The 12216-nt window shown below is 50.9% G+C and overlaps 1 non-coding gene across 1 annotated transcript; it reads right to left on the reverse strand.

The window, feature by feature from the left end:
- Window positions 1-6770: 6770 nt before the first annotated feature.
- Window positions 6771-6843, reverse strand: TRNAF-GAA (transfer RNA phenylalanine (anticodon GAA)). Its single transcript has one exon. It is a non-coding gene; the product is annotated as a tRNA-Phe (tRNA).
- Window positions 6844-12216: the final 5373 nt, after the last annotated feature.

Below are 12216 nucleotides of genomic sequence, written 5' to 3' on the forward strand. Positions count from 1 at the left end.
TCGTTGAGCTTGTGGTTCACTAATCGGAGTTCTAAGGAACTTTTTGATTGAAGAATAAATCTGATTTTTAACACCTGTTGGGTTTGATTGTGTGAGCCTCTGTAACACTCCCTCCAGTCCTGTTGGATGTGCAGTTTGTGAGAGCCACCTGCCTCTGCCCTGGCTGGGAAGGCAGGAGAAGGAAGCCCAGTGGGCACAGACATTTGTGCTGTTGCTCCTATAGACAAGAGAGATGAATCACAGTTTCTCTTAGGAGCCTTGCACTGCAATGTAAGTGCTGGGGGTCCTAGTCCAAGCTGGACATGTACACTCCTCATCCTGTCGGTGATGATCAAGGAAGAGGGGCAACTCTTTGCCAGCACAGTGTATGTCCTTTCTTTGGACATTGAATCCTTTTGGAATGTTTCTCTGCTCCACACAAATGTTGCAGGTACCCAAAGGCATCGGCAGCAGCTCCAGGAACCCACATCCAGGCTATCCCATCCCATTTCTGTTTGTTGACTCCGATCTGTATGGTGTTTACCCTCCACCCTTGCCCACTCATTCAGTTACCAATGAAGCCCTCCATGGGCTGCGTCAGCTCACTGCTTTGGCAACTTGACCACACAGGCTGCGCTCAGGTCATTGTGCACGGTGGCAATGGAGACAAGCTTCTTTCCTGCGTGTGCCTCCCACCCAGCTGTCTCATCTGGAGGAAAGTCCACCTGACGAGCTACAGGCCTGAGAAAGTGGCATCTGCTCCCACTGAACATACCAGGTCCTCTGACCATATGATATATGGAAAGGAGTAAAAGTTTTATTTAATCTCAGCTGTAATTTTTATTTAAGGTACTAATTTTAACTTGGGCACTAATTTAAGGTGCCACTTACATTCTTTGAATGTACCAGTATTCTTTGGCTGGCTATATCAAAAATATATGATGTTCTTTGAAATATTACAAGTATACTTGAAGTACTTTAATATCCTTGACATGTTATAGCAGAGCATACGTATACACACACACACACACACACACATAGATATAAAGAATATACACGGTTATGTTATATTCTTTGTTCTGTTCCCAGTCTCTAAATATTAACTGTCATTACCCCAGGCATCCCCAGCTGTCAGGAGGAAATACATGGACTGAAGCCAGCTCCAATCTGTCACACTCTTTCAACCTTCAACAATAGGACCCTTGCCTATTCTGTCACTGTTGAGGGAAGGGGATCAGGCCGAAGGCATACACCTAAGTCCATGGGGCCTGATGGGTTGTATCCACAGATGCCAAGGGAGCTGGCTGATGCCATTGCAAGGTCACTCTCAATTATCTTTGAACAGTCATGTCCAGTGGGAGAGGTTCCTGAAGACTGGAAGACAGTAAATGCCACTCTTGTCTTCACAAAGGGCAAAAAGGAAGATCCTGTGAACTACAGGCCAGTCAGGCTCACCTCCATCCCTAGAAGGCGATGGAGAAAATCCTCTCAGAAAGCATTTGCAACCATTTGAAGGACAAGAAGGTGATTTGAGTAGCCTTTTACGATGAGGTGGCTGGCTTGCTAGACAAGGGGGCAGCAGTGGATATTGTTCATCTCGACTTCAGTCAGGTCTTTGATCCTCACAGACAAGCTGACAAAGTATGGGTTAGATAAGTAGACAGTGTAGTGCACTGAAAGCTGGCTGAACAGCTGGACCCAGAGAACTGTGATGAGGAGCTAAAAGTCCAGCCAAGGGCGAGTCACTTGTCTTGTACCCAGGGCTTGATGTTTGGCATAATAATTTTTAGTTCTTTGTTCGTGGCCTGTGCTGCTTTAAGGTGGGATAGAGTTAATTTTCTTCACAGTAGCTTGTATGGGGCAATGTTTTGGATTTGCGAGGAAAACAGGGTTGGTAACACAGGGATGTTTCAGCTCCTGCTGAGCAGTGCTTACACAGAGTCAAGGCCTTTTCTGCTTCTCACCCCACCCCACCAGCGAGTAGGCTGGGGGTGCACAAGAAGTTGGCAGGGGCCACAGCTGGCCCCTGGGGACAGCTGACCCCAACTGGCCAAAGGGATATTGCAGGGATATTGCATACAGTATGACATCATGCTCAGCAATGAAAGTGGTGGGGAAGGAGGTTTGCCAGTGCTGCCATTTCTCAGGGACTGGCTAAGCATGGGTCAGTTGGTGTTGAGCAATTGAGGGTTTCTTTGCATCACTTGTTTGTCTTGGTTTTGATTCTTTTCCTGTTTTATTTTCTCTTTGTTTGGTTTGGTTTTGTTTCATTTTTAATTATTAAACTGTCTTTATCTCAACCCATGGGTTTTCCCACATTTACCTTTCCGATTCTCTCCCTTACCCCACTGGGTGGGGGAGTGAGAGAGCAGCTGTGTTGTGCTTGGCCTTTACCAGAGTTTAATCACGACAGTCTTTTTTAGTGCCCAACATGGGGCTCAAAGGATTTGAGATAATGACAGATTTGTCCAGAGCATATTAGAGAGAACTTATAATGGTATCTGTTAGACTGCTGCTGGTCATGATATTGCCTTACCTGTTCTCGATATTGGTTTACCTGATCTGTGCCATGCTCCCTTTTGTGCTAAAGACATGCTAAAGACTGGTTTTGGCTTTGCCAGTTTGCTGTGCTCTGTAGTGCCTGGTGATGCTCTGCTTGGGAGAACTATGATAAAAAACACTGGCCTTGAGCTTAATCTGGGATTTGGGCTCTGCATTGATGTCATCCCTCTACTTTGGGAACCATTTCATGGAGACAATTGACAGCTTCTTTTTTCCCTTTTCTCCACCAAAAGCCAATCAGTAGAAGAAACACAGAAAAGCACCTTCACCACCTCCTCCGGTGTGGTAGATATTTTCTCCCTTGCCTTCAGTACCTTGAATATCTTTGGGCAACCAAATACTCCTATTGGCACTTCTCAAGAATATTTTTTCAGCCTTCTCTGAGGTTAACCAACTACTTAGCACTGCCACGCATGGATACGCCCTGAGGCAGTGAGGTTATGGGTGGCAAGGCATGTGGGAGAATATGGGCAGGTACCTAGAGTGGTTGTCACCTCCAATGGTCTGGGACTTCAACCCAGACAAGTGCGGGATCCTGATGAAGTGACAGAATGTTTGCAAAAAGGGTGCCCTGGTGCTGGCTATGCCAAAGAGACACAGCTTGTCGCGCTGTGCTGGGGCTTGGCCTTCGCCTACTGAGCACTGTTCAGCACTGTTCAGCACTGTTCAGCACCCTCAAGGGGAAGAGAGGGTCTCTGGATCTAAAGACATACAAACAAAGACACTGTGGCTAACCCAGAGATTCAACCCTCAACCATATCAGTTGCTCCTATAGTCAAGAAGAAACAAGGGAAGCTGAGGTCAGCTTGTTTATTAAGGGAGGAAGAAGGTTCTCCTAAGAGGGAACAGGAGGCAGAATCAGAAGAGGCAGCCTGTTCTGCAGCTGAGCAGTCACAAGAGCAAGAGGGGGAGGAGAGTGAAATCATAAATGAGTCCGAAACCACCCGATCCCTACCCCTAAGTGAGCGGGGAGCTTTCAGCCATCATCCAGATGAACAAATTATCAGCTGGCTGCTCCAATGCTGGCATACTGGGGCCGATAGTCAGGAATTAGAGGATTAGGAAGCCTGGCAGTTGGGATCCCTTGCTAGGGCTAAGGCCATTGACAAAGGGATTGGAAAAGGGGCAGCAGTCCTCAGCCTCTGGAGGCGAGTCCTGTCAAGTGTGAAGCACAGGTATCCATTCAAGGAAGATCTTGGAAATTCCCAAGGGAAGTGGACCACAGTTGAGGGAGGTATCCAATATCTGAGGGAATTAGCTGTGGTGGAGGTGTTGTCCAGCAGCCTGGTGTACTGGGTTTATATGGCAAGGCTTTGGTAGCGGGGGAGGCTGCAGGGGCGGCCTCTGTCAGAAGGTACCAGAAGCTGCCCCCGGGTCTGACAGAGCCAGTTCCAGCCAGCTCCAGGATGGACCTGCCGCTGGCCAAAGCTGAGCCTGTGAGCGACGTTGTAGCACCTCTGTGATAACAGATTGAAGAAAAAGTAAAATACTGCTGTACAACAGCAGCTGGGAGAGATGAGATGATAGAATGTGTGAGAGAAGCAACTCTGCGGACACCAAGGTCAGTGAAGAAGGATGGGGAGGAGGTGCTCCAGGTGCCAAAGCACACGTTCCCCTGCAGCCCATGGTGAGGACCGTGGTGAAGCAGGCTGTTCCCCTGCATCCCATGGAGGACCCAATACCGGAGCAGGTGGATGTGCCCTGCAGCCCTGTGGAAAGAGCCTGCGCTGGAGCAGGTTTCTGGAAAGAATTGCAGCCCGTGGAGAGGAGTCCACAAAAGAGCAGGTTCTCTGGCAGCACCTGTGGCCCCCTGGAGAGGATCCCAGGCTAGAGCAGGTTCTCTGGCAGGACCCGTATCCCTGTGGGGGACCCACACTGGACAGACTGTTCCTGAAGGACTGCATCCCATGGAAAGGACCTATGCTGGGGCATTTAATGAAGAACTGCAGCCCCTGGACTTGGAGAAGTTCATGGAGAACTGTCTCCCATGGAAGGGATCCCACACTGGTGCAGGGGAAGAGCATGAGGAAGGAGTGGCAGAAACAAAGCCCTATGAAATGACCACAACCCCCATCCTCCACCCACCTGCATCGATCAGGGGGAGGAGGTAGAGACATCGGGAGTGAAGTTGATCCTGGGAAGAAGGGAGGGGTGGAGGGATGTGTTTTTATATTTTGTTCCTATTTCTCCCTAGACTACTATCCTGGTTTCAGCTGGGATAGAGTTAAGTTTCTTCCTAGTAGCTGGTATAGTGTTATCATTTTGCCCTTGAAACCATGGATCAATAAACCTTTCTGAGGTGCAGTATCTCGGGCCTTTTCCTGACACAAGGTTTGGAAAAACAGCCCTACCATCAGGCAGTGCACAGGGAAGATCCCTTTTCATTACAGGGATGCTACGAGGGAGTCAGCTTGGACCCAGTGTTACAAAGACAGATTTTTATATGATCTTCCAGGTGAGACAGAAGAAGTCCATGCTTCACATGAAGTACGGAAAGTCCAAGTATTGGTCTACGAACATGAAACCCCAAAGACCAATAACAAGAATGATAATAAAACAAAGCATGGGCCTAGTATGGCAGTCACTTGTGGAAAAAGACTGGAAGTTTACCGGTATTGAATAATGTCTGCGAAATCACTTTCCTCAGGGCATTTTTGAGCTCCCTGTTCCTCATGCTATAGATGAGAGGGTTCACAACTGGAGGCACCAGTGAGTACAGCACTGCCACCACCAGATCCAGGGATGGGGAGCAGATGGAGGGGGTGTTCACATAGGCAATCATGCCAGGGCTGACATACATGGAGACCACTCAGCCCACAAGTCAGCAGCCCTAGCCAAGAGAACAAGGACCTCAGTTCTGGGTCCCAGCCCTACCAAAGCCCTTGGCTTTCCCCACCACAGGCTGTCCTATACTGGCCTATGTCAGTGATCGTTTCTCTGCAGATTTTAACTCTCCACTCTGCAGATTTTAACTCTCCCCGGCACTGCTCCTCCCCAGGCCCTGAGGGCCTGCCCTGCCCACCCAGGGCTTGGCTGTGACGTGGGCAGGGCTGTGGGAGGGCTGTGTGGGCTGCCTCTGCTGAGCCCTTTCTTGGAGGAGAAGCAGGCAGCTGTGCTGGACCTGAGCCCAGGTCACTGCCCTGAATCCTAGACCCACCCCACCCACCATCCAGGGACAATGCTTGGCAGCAGAGTGTGCCTGGGAGGAGACCTCAGGGAAGGGATAGACAGCAGCAGCACGCTAAGGAATCCTTTCTGGTTGTACTGGGAGATGTGGTGTGAGGGTGCTGGCCTAGCCTAGTTGTCCTTTGGGATAAGAGCCTGTCCTGGTTTCAGCCAGGATGGAGTTAACTGTCTTCCTAGTAGCTGGTACAGTGCTATGTTTTGAGTTCAATATGTGAAGAATGTTGATAACACTGATGTTTTCAGTTGCCCAGTAGTGTTTAGACTATAGTCAAGGATTTTTCAGCTTCTCATGCCCAGCCAGGGCACCTGACCCAAATTGGCCAACGGTGTATTCCATACCATGGGACGTCCCATCTAGTTTAGGAACTGGGAAGGGGGGGGCAGGGATTCGCCGCTTGGGGACTGGCTGGGTGTCAGTCGGCGGGTGGTGAGCAATTGCCCTGCGCATCATTTGTACATTCCAATCCTTTTATTACTACTGCTGTCATTTTATTAGTGTTATCATTATCATTATTAGTTTCTTCTTTTCTGTTCTATTAAACCGTTCTTATCTCAACCCAGGAGTTTTACTCCTTTTCCTGATTTTCTCCCCCATCCCACTGGGTGTGGGGGGGGAGTGAGTGAGCGGCTGCGTGGTGCTTAGTTGCTGGCTGGGGTTAAACCACGACATGGCCTCAGGTCTGGGAACTGAGGACCAGGTGGAGGAGGTGTATGAGGATGGGAGCAGCCTGTGCACCATCGAGAATGACAAGCAGGAGAGAGAGGAGGTCTTTGCAGAGACCCCGCAGAGGAAAGATCCCAATCCGTGTGGAGCAGGGAAGGAGGGACAGCTGGAGAGCAGCCCAGAGGAGCGCTGAATGGAGAGTCCTGCCCAGGGGGAGGCTGGGGACTGTTGGTGCTGGAGGAAGGCTCCTTCTTAGCCACAGATCTGCAGCTACAAGGCAGGGACAGTGCTCTGAGACAAGGGGTGAAGGAGCAAGCAGGGCTGGGGCAGGCTGGAAGGCAGCAGATGGGCTCTGCAAAAATGAAAGGGAGCAAATCACTGCTGAAGCCCGGGGTTGAACCAGGGACCTTTAGATCTTCAGTCTAACGCTCTCCCAGCTGAGCTACTTCAGCCCTGCCCCAGCAGCCCTTGTCCCTGTGCCACCCGTGCCAGGCCACAGGCTGACAGACAGGAGGAGAGCTCCTCAGGGAGGTTCCCAGGGAAAAGCTGTGCCCAGCCCTGGGCAGGGGGGACCTGGGCCCTCCCTGTCTCCAAGGCCAGCTGGGCTCCAGGTTTGGTGGAGGCCAGCTTACACTTGGGTGTGCCAAGATGTGCGTGGGCCTCGTACAAACGTGACAGTGGCAAAGCTACGTGGGCAGACCAGGCATGTGCAGTTGCAAAGGCTGAGGGTGGAAGAAGTGTGGGGCTGGTGGAGATAAGACAGACCTTATCTCCTTCCCCAAGGAAGGCCTCTCCCCACCCTTTCCTCCCTTGCTCAACTTCCCGCCTTAGCTCACAGCTCTTCTACCTCCTCCCCCTGTGAGCAGTGCAGGGGGTAGGGAATGGGGGGTTGTGGTCAGTCCATACCAGTTCCTCTTTGCTGCTCCTTCCTTCTACCACTTTTCCCATGCGGTCCCTCCTATGGGCTACAGTCCTTTGACATAAACCTCTCCATCTTGGGCTCTCCGCAAGCCACCCTTCTTTCAGGAATTATCCAATGTCTCCAGTGTTGGGTCATCCACAGGCTGCAGGGATTACCTTCTCCACTGGGGTCTTGTCCATGGGCTGCAGGAGACCATCTGCTCTGGCACCTGGAGCACTTCCTCTCCCTCCTTCTTCACTGACCTTGGTGTTTGCAGGGCTGTTTCTCACACTTTTTTCTCCTCGCTCCTCTCCCACTCTAGCAGTTGTGTCCTTTCTTAAATATACCTTCACAGAGGTTCCCCCAGCTTTGCTGATGGGCTCAGGTTTTGGCCAGTGGTGGGTGCATTTTGGAGCCAGCTGGAACCAGATGTGTCTGGCATGGAGGCAGCCCCTGGTCTCTCCTCACAGGGGCCTTCACTGCACACCCCGCCCCCGCTACCAAGACATGGACATGGACACCAATAGACAGTGTAAACTTTGACTGGCTAAATGACATCCCCTGCTCTTCCCTCACCAAGAAATACAGTTTACTCGCTGGGGAGGAAGAGAGAGAACAGAGAGGGCCTTGATGCTGTGCAAACATGGTTCACCAATAGCTATAACATTGGTGTGTTGCCAACACAGTTTGGTCACAAATCCCACATCGTAGCACCACAGGGACCCCCATGAAGAAAATTAACTCCACCCCAGCCAAAACCAGTACAATGTGCCTGGAAATATTTCCAGGCTTAGCTACTCCATTACCTTCCCAGGGAGAGAGGTAAGGCTGATTGGCCTGCAGTTCCCTGGGTCCTTCTTGGAGATAGGAGGGACATGTGATTTCTTCCAGTCTCCAGAGGACTGTATTGTGTGCACACCTGAACTGAGGCGAGAGGATTCCCACCACCCATTGGTTTGCGGCAGGTGTGGGAGGGAGCTGAGTCCCTGGGATGGATGCACTCGGCTCTTCGGCCAAACTAGTGGTAATTCGGTTCAGGCTCCAAAGGAGGTAAAAGCCTAGGTATAACGCGGCAAGAACCTCTCTAGTTCTAAGCTGTTCTCTGGAAACCCACACAGGAAGAGAGTGACATGGTGAACATTGATGCATATGGGCTTGGAAACTGGAAGAGCAAGCATGCGATTAACCCATGAATAGCAGGTGTTTCCTCCAAGACTCGTTTGTCAAGGAACAAAGAAAGTTGTGGGTACAAGGAGTCTCATGCATACCTTCTCCATTGCATGTAATTTGACTGCGAGCCAACCACTTTATTCCATAAATATGACACCCTAAGTGAGCCTTCTTTGAGCACTCCCTGCTAAGCAGCTGGCTGCACGGCAGGGATCTCCCCTTGAGCTGGGACATCTCTCAAGGTTCTTGAGGCTGAGAGGCTTCTTACCTTCTGCAGATCTTTGGGAAATGACCAATATCACGTATTACCTTGTATGATAGTGCTCTATACAGATTTTGTATTGGTACCTTTGATTCTTTGAATCATTTTTATATCCTTTGTGCAGTAAGTGATAGAGTGAACCTTGCCATCAAACTTTGCTAAGTTCCAAGAAAACCACTTTTGCTGATACCTCTAGCAGTGGTTCTTTAAGCAGTCTAAATCACCTGTCTGCGACATACTGGTGTGCTTGGCAGAACTCTAAATCAGGATCTGTGACAGGAGACCTTAGTGCAGCCATACACTATATAAAGGAGGCTTTTAAGAAGATGGAGAGAGACTTTTTACCAAGGTCTGTAGTGACAGGACAAGGGGTAAGGGTTTCAAAACTAAAGAGGGTAGATTGGATGTAAGAAGAAAATTTTTATGGTGAGGGTGGTGAGACATTGGGACAGGTTGCCCAGAGAAGTTGTGGATGCCCCATCATTGTCAGTGTTCAGGGTCAAGTTGGATGGGGCTTTGAGCAACCTGATCTAGTGAAAGATGTCCCTGCCCACGGCAAGGGGTTTGAACTAGGTGGTCTTTAAAGGTTCCTTTCCAACCAAAACCATTCTATGATCCTATGAGTCTGTGATTATTATCAGCTTCTGTCTTCTTAGTATCAGGCAGGTGAGTAGAGCTTCAGAGAGAGGAGGGCAGTCCTGAGAACAGAGGCACAGGGGAGGTCACCCTGCTGGGATCTGCTTCCCAGCCCCGCATCACCACGGGTGTAGGTGGCATGGCCTTGCATCAGTGCCGTGGTGCTGTCATTCAGGTAGTGGCACATAGCCACCGGTCCCCTTTGGGAGGCCCTGGGGTGTCTGCCCCCCACCAGCTCTAAGAGGGCATGGCTTTCCTGGAGGTTGGGTGCTGTGTTTGCTTACTGAGTGGAGTTGTGTTTGGCATGCAGGCACCTGGCATGGCACTAGAGGTTTTTCAGATATTTTACAAGGCACGTTCAGGTGCCCTAAACATCTGATGTCATTGTGGGTGGCCAAGATCTCTCCATTCCCCCTCTGGCCCTCAGCTGATGCTCAGGGAGGAGGTGGGCATCCTCAGAGATTTTTCATCAGGGCTTGCAAACACTTGCACATGGCTTGGACCACCTCTGGCACCTCAGTCATCACAAAGTATCTGTATGTGAGCACCTGCGTCCCCACTGACTAAAGGTAAGGGGCTCAGAGCAGGGCTCACACACTGGCAACTCTTTTGTGCACACCTGAACTGAAGCAGGAGGATTCCCAGCTCCGCTGGGACTGTGGAGTCAAAGCAGGGAGCTGAGTCCTGCTTCAACCCAAGGCCTTCCTGGTCAGGATGAGAAGCCTGCATTGCCTCAGCTGAATCCCTGGCCTGCACAAGGGAAGCCAAGCCCCTCCCTGGCCCTGTCTGTGTGTCCTTTTTCTTGTGGGTGAAGAATATCGATGTCGAGAGGGGCACGTTGACACCTGTCACAGAGAACCGCACTCTGGCAGGGCAAACCATGATGCTGGAATCAATCTCTCTCTCTACTGTTGGTGATTAATTCAGGTGATTTTGCGGTATGTTCCCCAGGGGCGACCCCGGTGCCTTTCAGGAGCTGTCAGCCCCAGAGCTCCAGAGACATCTTCAGGGAGCCCAGAGCAGGCAGAGGAAATGGTGCCTTGGGCTGGTCCTCTGCTGCTGAGCTGGGCTGGGCTCCTCGGATGGAGTGAGTTCATTACAAGCAGGCAGCACTGCAGAGAGACAGCTCTATCCAGGAGCAGCTCCTCTGCAAAGTTCAGCAGGGCTGAGGGCACTGCCTGCAGGCACCGAGGGGAGAGGAGGGAAGGGAGAGGGAGGTTAAAGGCAGTCAGCAGTTGGAGGACAAAGGAGGGCTTGTTGCAGGACAGATCTTCACACGGTAGGTCTCTGACGGCAGGGCAATGCACAAGAGTATCCTGATGGGATCTCCAAAAGCTGGCACAATCCGCAGCTTATTAGCTCTGTAAGTAAAACTCACAGTTTCTCTACAGTGGACAAGAAGGATGTAGTCCAGAGCAGGAATTCCCTGCTGCACCATCAGAAGGAAAGTGCATGACAGCTACTTTTTTCTGGGGACGACTGCAGGGCTGTGAAGGCATTTGTGCAGGGCACCCCCCCCTGCCCCGAGCTGTGCTTTAGAGCAGGGTCCCTCTGCCCCAGGGGGCTGTGTACCAGGGCACAGTGATCAGTAGGTCTGCTAGGAGCCTGTTAAAGTGCATGGAGCCACTGCCCTGCCTATGGACAGCACCCCCTTTTCTGGACCCATCAGGGTTGTTCTGAGCTGCCCTTTTGCACCTGCAAAGAGGAACATGCACCCAGCCAGTGCTCTGCAAACAGACAGGTTTCTGTAGGTCCAAGATGGGTGTGCAAAGGTTGGGATGGGGTCTGTGAGTGCTGACAGGGAAAAGAAATGGGATAGGAAAACATCTGCCAGGAAAAGTCTCCAGGCAACAGGAATATGATCAGGGTATGAGAGGAAACAAAGCTCAGAAATGCTGTGGGAGACAGAATTCAGAAAACTCTGTATGATCTCCTCCAGTGCAGACCCATTCCTCTGAGCAAGCCCCTTTGGTTCCCCTCCTTCCCAGCAAAGCCTTTGCCCTCAGAGCTGGGGGGTCCAAGGCATGACCCATCTCCTCAGCAGCCAGAGCTCCAGCAGAGCCGTGGGTGCAGCTCTCCAGCCACGTGCCCATTTCCCTCTGCAGAGCTCAGGGCTGAGAGCATCTGTTGGTGTCTGGGAGGAGGTCTGAACAGCTGGGTAAGGGTAATGCTTCCTGACTGTCCGGCTGCCTCTATGCTTGCCTCTCTCAGCCATACCCTCACTGTATTTTCCCATGTTTCTCCAGTTGTTTGTGTTGATTTTAGTGTTATTTCATTCTTGCTGCCAGGCTCTCTGGGAATGGGAGTTTCAGCTGCAGAGTCACACTCTGACCTTGTGGGTCCTCCTATGCAGATGTGTTCCTGGAAATGAGGTGTCCCAGCTTTCACCTGTGGGGCTGTAGGCAATGCATTCTGTGGGGCTGGGGAATGAGCTGGTTTTCCCTGGATTAGATGTAATCATTAGGACATTGGCTTTAAGTCTTTGGAGTGGCTTTCCAAGCTGTGAGCTGTCCTTAAGCAAGGAAATCTTTCACATAGCATCTTTCTGTTATCTGAAAGCCCACAAAGACAGGTGCAGAGTTGCTATCTATAACTGAGGAAATGCTGTTGGGTTGATGAAATGAGCCGTGTGTGTCCTTTTGTAGAAAGAGGGTGCTGAGACCTTGAGAAAGGGTGAGACATTTAGTGGTCTGCAGTGGGTCCCTCTCCTTTCAGTAGTGTCTGGTGGCTTTTACTGGTACCACAGGAGTGTGATCACCCTCCATCTGAGAAAACTGCAAGCACAGGGCAGCTGGGAACAAGCCCAACCAGTTCCATTCACTCCTCACTAAGCCACAGTGAATCTCTCTGACTCTC

This window comes from Buteo buteo, chromosome 31 (genome assembly GCF_964188355.1).
Source record: "Buteo buteo chromosome 31, bButBut1.hap1.1, whole genome shotgun sequence".
NCBI classification, from domain to species: domain Eukaryota; kingdom Metazoa; phylum Chordata; class Aves; order Accipitriformes; family Accipitridae; genus Buteo; species Buteo buteo.